Below are 9,122 nucleotides of genomic sequence, written 5' to 3'. Positions count from 1 at the left end.
GCATGAGCCTCCAGTGAATCTTAATTACAAAGTAATGCTTATTAATGTAAACATTTTTTCTCTGTTAGTGACCTTGGTTTGCCAGAGAGACATTTGATCAGCCTCATACACAACCTAGAATCATAAGTAATCCATGTTTCAAGTAAAAGCCTCCAATGATTTTCAGTTACTAGGCCTTATTCATAACGTGGGAAATAAAATATATCTTCTGTCAGTGACCTTGATCTTAACCGAATAATCTTGGCTCTGTGTCAAGACAAACACCTTTTAGTGATTAGAAGTTCATAACACTGAAAGGAATTTTGCAACTTTTCTGTCATTGGCCGATGAAGATGTTTGAAATTTGCATTATCTCGTTCCATTTTGTCAAAGGTCAGAAAAACAACACTGAGGTATTTTAAAACATCACCGGATATTAATATTCAAACAACATGGAGTTTCTATTTATGAAAGTCCCTTCCATAATACTTATTTTAGGTGGGTACAGTCCACTAATTGTTTTCCCATAGGCGACAATGTTAACGTTTCTTCTCATAGCGATGTCCCTAATTTTCGTTCGGTAGTGAGTGACCCCTCAAATCAAAGCACATCAACTTGTCTTTCCTTGGTTAAAATCTCTCTCTCTCTCTCTCTCTCTCCTCTCTCTCTCTCTCTAGGTGGCATGTCAGATTCGTTTTCCGGCAAAATGCGTCTGTCTGCGGGAACCTCTAAAAATGAAAGTGAAAGTAGGGGAATTTCAGAATTCTCACTGGCGTTATAATACACAAAATAATTCGGCTGATCTTCTTGATAAATTACATTTTCAGAGCTTTTTTGGCAGGAAAGATACTCCTTATCAACAAGTGTGAGGCTCGGTTCAGTACACCTGCCCAATTTTTTTTATGCAAGTCTGCAATTTAAGGAACTTGTAATTTTTTCTGCACTACTTTCTTCTCCTACCGATTCTAAAAATAATTAGTGGGATGTACCCAATATGAAAAAGCATTTTTTTGATTTTACAATATTTCACACTGTTTGTCAATCTAGAGCATAAGTAGAGACATCATGCCAAGTTTCATGAAAATTCAACAAATAATTAAGATTTTACAGCATTTACAGTTCTATGTGTAATATCCTTAAAAAATGCTCCAATCTAGCCAAAAATGCACCCAAGTTTTGAGTCAAATTTTAGCCTATTAACACATTTATACCATTCTTAATCACCTTCATATCTTTAAATACATATAGTCAAATCATAATCAAGCACTTAATTGGGTCAATTTCACTTATTTTAAAAAATTAATGTATTTCCGCACAAAATATGACCACTTTTCACCCTCTAATTCATAGTTTCTCCAGAAATGACAAAAAAATGAAGTTCACAAATACCCCGAAAGTAGTAAAATAAAAAAGTACTGATTATTTCCTGTCCATTGATGTATCATTCATGAAATTTGGACTATGAATGAAAAAGTTATAAGCCTTAATAATCCTATATAAAATCATTTGTTTCAAAGCAATTTTCACACCAATGCAAATTTACTCATCTATGACGTCACAATGACATCATAGTAATTGATAGATCAATACATGTGTATCATTACTTTTCCCGTACTTTTCATTTAAGACAAAATCAGTGCTTATATACTATTATTTACTTTAAAAAATAAAAATATGTGGTGTTGCAGATTAAATAAATAGTTCACTAAAGTTGTTTTGTTTCCATGGTAACCATTTTGTAATTTGTAGGAAAATGAGACAAAATTTTGAATTTCCTGACAAATCGCATAATTTTGACTGTCAAATATTCATGAAATTTCAATTCTTATATCCGTGTAATCTTAATAATGCATAATTTACAAAACAAAGATGTAGATCTAATTAATTTGAAAATTTTAAATAAGAAAAGAAAATCTATATGAGCTGCAAAATGTATATAGCAGTGAATGTACAGATTAGTTATAGCTAAATGCTTTCACATTCTGATCACCTATTTAATATGTAAATTTCCTCACCCCCACCCCATCCTCCCACTTCAATGAAATTTTTTTTTAGAAAACTTAAACTTACATATTTTGCCGACTGTCACATTTTGCTGGTTCTTTTTCAAGATGTATTCAAATGGGTGTGCATTTGCTGCCCAATAGTATTAAACACCATCTGCATGGACCTCATGTTTTTCCTGTACCAATCACCATGAACCTTAAAAAAAAAATCAATACAATAAATGGTACAATATCACATTTGCAGACAGACAGACACACAGACATTCAACACGTACAATTTTACCATATTCCTTTTATGCCCATTACTTGAACTTAATTAATTTAAAAAATGATTATTTTGCTTATCCCACCTGAAATCACACTGTTTACATTGGTAATTAAGTTAATTCAGCATAATAGGTAAAAATCATGTTTTACTGACAATAATTGAACATTCAACAAATACATGTAATGCAATTGCTAAAAAATATGAGAAAAATCAGTTAATGTGCATGTTCACACACATCGTTTAACTCCCAGACAACTGTACCCATGCAGCTTGACTGCGCAACTGATCTGAAATGATGTATCATGTATGTCAAGTATGCATATGTGACGTGCCGATCATCGACATGTTCCAAAAACATTAAATTGTTATTTACAAATATTGTACTAAGGTATACCTCTTACCTCCTGTGTAAAATACAAATGCCCATCACCTATATACTGCTTAACACTGCCCTGAACAGTTTTGATAACTTTCTGCTAAGTCTACTTTCACTTCGACCTTGACCTCGATTGAATACCGATCCCGAACTCATTTGTGAATTTTTGTGTATTGGAAATAAACCACAGTGGAGCATGTACTTCTACATAATTGCTTCTTAATCAATTTATACATTTACGATTCTGAATAAATAAATTATATAAATCGATACATTTAATCTACATGATACATGTGTAAACAATGGGTGATACATGTTGACTGTTTCGGGGGGGGGGGGGCTAGACACTTTATTTATGAATCAATTTGTTTAAAAATGTGTATCAACAATATAAGAATTGTTTTTTTTCATAAATTTGAACAATTGAAAATAATAGAAAACAACAACTCTGAAATAAATTCAAGATTTATGACATCTTCCACTTACTTATAGGCTTCCTAATATGGGTACAGTCCACTAATTGTTTTCCCATAGGCGACAATGTTAACGTTTCTTCTCATAGCGATGTCCCTAATTTTCGTTCGGTAGTGAGTGACCCCTCAAATCAAAGCACATCAACTTGTCTTTCCTTGGTTAAAATCTCGAGGTGGCATGTCAGATTCGTTTTCCGGCAAAATGCGTCTGTCTGCGGGAACCTCTAAAAATGAAAGTGAAAGTAGGGGAATTTCAGAATTCTCACTGGCGTTATAATACACAAAATAATTCGGCTGATCTTCTTGATAAATTACATTTTCAGAGCTTTTTTGGCAGGAAAGATACTCCTTATCAACAAGTGTGAGGCTCGGTTCAGTACACCTGCCCAATTTTTTTTATGCAAGTCTGCAATTTAAGGAACTTGTAATTTTTTCTGCACTACTTTCTTCTCCTACCGATTCTAAAAATAATTAGTGGGATGTACCCAGGTAATAGCTAGCTTTACTTTCAATAAAATTAAACTCAAAAGTCCACAAATAAAATATCTTTCCTCATTTATTTCAAAGTTTGGGTAAAATGGGGGTGAGGAGCATGGGGATGTCTTGATATATCGCCTTATACATTCGAGGTTATTATTCTGTTAGACAGGAAGATCCGAGGAGTTGTGATTTGCTGATCATGATCTAAAACACGCTGACAAACCGAAACGACATGGTTGTATACACGTTATTCAATCAATTTATTCATAATTATGTCCCTTGAAGGAGGAATGCATGGATAAATGATTAAAGAAAATTCCCGATGTACAATAGCATCCGTGCATGGACTTCATTTTAGTACTATTGTCTACATAATGATATTGTGCTTGAAGCTGAATAAAATTATCAAATAAATTAAATCTACATAGGAAACGGAGATTATGTGTAATAGAATAAAAATTAGACAATACTTGATACAGGGACTCGCTGGTAAAAACATGAATGTACTTGAATAAAATGCCTCTCACTCGCTTTCTCTCGTACGCGTATTTTTAAACCAAGGAAAGTAATTTGCGCTATAGATATAAAGTTCATAATTTTAAAGAAAATACTGAGTTATATACGGTAAACGTTACACATGGTTTGACTTTGCTGCCGGTTATGATTTTAACAGTTTAATTTAGGTTGTAAAAGCGTGTAATTACATGATAAGTCTGTAATATTCAGATAAGATTGTTACCCCGATATATAAGTTCTTAGATTTTCGATTCTGGACATACAATGCGGGTTTATTACTACTTGAATGTACATTGTATAACCTGCTACTGATATTTAATCGCGGAACAAAATTACAATGTTAGCACACGATACTAATCATTTATACGGGTTTTGAATAAATTATAAAAACAAATTAAGTTCATTGCTTTAAAATCATTATTTCTTGAACTTTACTATAAAACCTGTAATATATATAAATAGACAGTGTGCAGCACAGAAGTCACTTATGAAGTTTACACGTGCCGGTGTTACTTATGTTTAATCCATTTCATCGAGTATAATTCTATCTTTATACGATTCGGAAGATTCCTTTTAAAAGTTTAAAATTGGTATTGCCATGGTTAATATCTTTGATGAAAACTTTTGTTGAAAACGGATTTATTTGTGTGTGAAAAGAGCAAAGCTTGCGCATTTTAATAAATATGGGTTGAGGTAAAGTAACTGAAGATCGCCAGTCCTTGTGCTATGCATCGTCAAATTACACATGGAGCTAACGAATATTTAAAAATTGAAGACTGATTTATGTACATGTAAAATAAATGCCCCAGCGTTTTATACTAAAGTCAAACCTAAAACATTTTAAGATATTTTTGAAAGATTTAATTTACTTAGAGCAAATAATATTTGTTTACTGTTGTAGAATGGTTTGAATATACCAATTATTTTGCCTATGACTGCGGGGTCAATGGTTCACCGGGGTGTGTCGCTTTAGAATTTCTCGGCCGCGTGTAATCGAAAGAATGTATCGGGGTTCCAGGTGAATATGAGAATCGCGCAGCAAATAATTGTGTATTATTTGACTCTTAAAAGTTTTTTTTATGAAATCCGGGCGTATATTATATGTTGCCGTTCAAATTGTTTGTGTTTATATTCAAACGAAAAGATACTCGTACTTTTTTTTCTATAACTCTTTCTCTTGGAGTTGGAAAGATCTTTATTAATAAAAGGAAAATGATATTATCGAATACTATGAACGGGAAACAAAGAACACGTTTTAAACCTAATTTAAAAAAGAGATATGATACAGCGTTGTAAAATATTTATTACTTACGGCAAGTTTATTTCAATTATTCTTCAATATCAAAATGAGAACGGAGCCTTGTTTACGGTGAATGCGGATCTAGCTTTCTTTCCTACCATACGTAAGACACGAAAAAAAATATTTTGATGGGGCAGAGATAGTATAAAAAGGAACAATTTTATCAAGAATTAATTTAACTATTCTGTGGTTGTTTATTTTTTGTGTATGACTGTATGTAGCTGGATCACGCCGATTGATTCCCGGTGACCGACTTTGCCCCGCCACTATCGAGGGAGGCGCGTTATATAATTGTAAACAAACAAGGTGAATGTTAAAGCCGTGCACTTAATAGCTGTGAATAGTATATTTGCTTTTTAGTTATGTTTTATTTTCTCACTTTATTGTTTGTTTTTATGTGATAAGAAGAAAAGATTATAATCCCCCCCCCTTTTAGTAGACTTGGTTTATACGATTTTTTAAAAAAAAATGAAATAAAAGGGAAAGTTGTCAGTGAATAAACATGATAATTTGGAAGAAAAAAAGCACAAACACTTCAAGAACTTTATTCTGAAGAATATTAGAATCCAATGTAGCCATTTTTATTATTTATAGTAAGCTTGCTTTGGTTACACGCATGAGGAGCTCTTGTTTACGTGCTGAGTGAAAAGAATTACCTGTGCATATATAGGTCATGCACCAGCTAATTTAAAACAAGACTCGAACACAATAACAATTTCATGAGATCAGTAAGATGTTAAAGCACAACTTTATAATCGATAGTCATTTCGAAATATTTACCGTTTTTGAGTTATAAAGCAAAAACTTTCAAGGTCCCTTGATCCCTATTTATAGGGGCCAGCCCCTTTTGAATATTATTATATGAAAGCCCTTGCAATTATACACAACTTTTGTTCATTATGTCTTAACAAAATATTTTTAGTTTTCAAGATAAAAAGGAAAATACGTGTAAATTTTCGCTCTTTTAGGCGTTCTAATTTTTGACCCCTATAAAGCGCCATTGTGAATACAGAAATCGAAAAACAAAAACCGATGTGCACAATTTCAATCCTTCTGTTACCTAAAATCAGTAAAAATTCTGCTGCAGCTTTTGTGGTCTCTGAGCCTTTATCCGGAAACGAAAGCCTGTCAATTTTCGTTTAAAGGGGAATAACTCAAAAGCGGAAGTGAATTTTTAAAATGTTAGATAACACTCTGATAGAGTTTAATAATGTCTATAATGTCTGAAAATTTGAGCCAAATCCGTTGATAAATAAGTGAGATATGAGGCCTCAAAGTTGGCGTCTAGGAAAGAGAAGAAAAAAAAAGAATAATAATCTTTACCAACAGAATCAGTAGAAGGTCTTCCGTTGGAAACGTAAGACCTTAATAAAAAAAAACATAGCTAGACTGTCAGGCAGGGATACTAAAATCTCGAAAGACTTTCTTGTAACAGCATAATTATAAAACAGTTAATACGTTCCTCTCAAACAGTTACATTCCGCAAAATGCACATACTTTGTGGTCGGAGCGACACATTTTAAAAAAAAATCTTAGAATTTAAGATTCCAGAAATATCTGTTTTCCAAGATTATTTAAATAACGGTCATGTCAATTTTTGCATGCCCCCCCCCCCTCTCGCCTAAAAAATCAAATGCCTAAATGTCAATCTGAACAGGCGATTGCCTTTCTCTTCGTGTGTGTGTTAAAGAACGTATAGATGTACACATAAAAAATTGTATTCTGGTTAATTGCTTTTAAGATTTGAAGTAAATAATTACCGTGCATCAAATTACTTGGTTTAGATTTGAGATTAGTATTAAAATAATCAGTTATAATTGACAAATGAATTTTGCGACGCAAACCAACTGCAGACTACATACATGACTTTGTATAGAATGTATATTAGAACTTCATGTAGATAGACAATTTACAGTTATATACCTTATGAACAGCAGTTATAATACAACCCCCCCCTTTCAGCCGCGCAAATACCAAAATACCATATAACTTCTCTTTCCACTTGTTGTATTTTCCCTGACCGAAATCTGATCAGCACGGACTAAGTGACTGTCTCGACGTGCTAGTCTGTACGGAGTAGTGACAGTGTGTTTACTATTGGGCTTTTATGGAGTGTATTTCTTTTTTGTGATGCATATTTCAATAAATGGAATTCAGGGTGTTTATCACTTTACTCGTGCACGTCTTCGAACCGATGCAGTAACCTTATTACCAGGTATGGGTACGTTTACAGCGTTCGAGGCGTCTTCTCGATATGCATCGATTGCATAGGACCTGCAAATCAAAGACATTGGTTGTTTTATTCAATTCAAATGATAATAATTTCAAAATGTGTTTGCGGATTTTACTGCTTTTTATTTCAAGTTTATTCTGCAAAAAATCGGCGCACTGTAAAAATACGTAAACATGCAACTAAATTTCTCTTCCAAACTTGCAATTTTTTCTTTTTCTTTTTTACTTTTGATTCAAATCAATAATCATTCAGAAATATGAATATTATGTTGTTTACTGTGGTTTTGAAAAGTCTTGATCAGCTCATGTGTTCTCATATGCTTTACCATCGGAGATGTGCACAAGTCGATACCCAAGCCAAAAAATCATTCAAGTGTAACGAGGGCATTGGGGTATATATCGTTACAATGAGACAAGGTATCTGAAAGAAATATGGCGGAATACGGCTATAGTTGGTATGAAACAAGTCGTACATAGATGAAAATGTTGCGTTTTTAAGAATTCATGTCAGCTTTAAATCATGTGACATTAAAACACGAGTTCTTAGTCACATGACATTCATTCATACATTTTTCCCGCTATCAGTCTGACCTAGATGTGATCATCGGTGCTTTGTTCCCACGTAAAATCAACAAATGAGAAAGTGTACAATCGGAAGGGGTACTAAGTTAATATCGCTTTTTTCTCGACTTTCATTTCCCGCGAAAAATGAGTGTCCCAAAACAGATAAAAAGGTATTAATTTATGTCGTTGCAGACCACACGAGAACATAATTCTCAACTTACTTGAAAAAAAACATCTAGGGAAAGAAATTAAACAAACATTAATAAAAGTATTCAAATTTACCACATGGTCCCCCAGAGTCCCGGACCTTGACAGTCCGCGGAACTCCCATGATCATTACTTAAGCCAGTTCACAGTTACTCACAAAAACTTCATGAATTTCAGTAGCATTGACGCGAACTTCACTTCACGGTAAAAACAAAATTTTACCCCTCTTTCTATTGGCAATGGGGTAGAATGTTGAACTACCAGGGCAAAAAATGCGAAGATGACTTGTAAGACGCACATAGCTTCTTCAACTATGGTAGACAGAGATCCCGGGCTGTGTGCACGTGACGTCTGATCGACAGGTGAAAAAGTCGGGGCGCGCATTTGTCCGGCATGGTGTTGAAACATGATTATCTTTTTAATACAATTTATTGCAGACATAACAAAATTTTTGCCAGTTGAAATATAGATTAGATGCCCAATTCTTTAATCAGTGTAAATAAATTCAAATCAAAATGTTGAGAGAAAGGGGGGGGGGGGGGCACTTAAGGTTCCACAGCAGGCATTAGTACATTTATTATAATTACGCATGCAGTATACGTGTAAAGCCAAAAGTTACATGTAGGACCAGGTGTGACCAAGACTATATGAAGGAACTATTTTAGTGTTCTGTAGGTATAGCCATCTGTAAGGTGTGCGATCAAGATAGACCATATGAGTG

At 33.7% G+C, this 9,122-nt stretch overlaps 1 long non-coding RNA gene across 1 annotated transcript; it reads right to left on the bottom strand.

Moving 5' to 3' along the window:
• Positions 1–654: 654 nt before the first annotated feature.
• On the bottom strand, positions 655–3,401 carry LOC134271811 (uncharacterized). Its single transcript, XR_009993095.1, has 3 exons — positions 3,116–3,401; positions 2,050–2,181; positions 655–707 (listed from the first exon to the last, which is right to left on the bottom strand). It is a non-coding gene; the product is annotated as an uncharacterized LOC134271811 (long non-coding RNA).
• Between the last annotated feature and the right edge of the window lie 5,721 nt (positions 3,402–9,122).

The sequence above is a fragment of the Saccostrea cucullata genome, unplaced genomic scaffold, assembly GCF_032062105.1.
Source record: "Saccostrea cucullata isolate Sc308-1 unplaced genomic scaffold, CSIRO_AGI_Scuc_v1 ctg1337, whole genome shotgun sequence".
Lineage (NCBI taxonomy): Eukaryota > Metazoa > Mollusca > Bivalvia > Ostreida > Ostreidae > Saccostrea > Saccostrea cuccullata.
The sequence above is the reverse complement of the archived record's forward strand: the minus strand, read 5'-3'. Positions and strand labels throughout refer to the sequence as shown.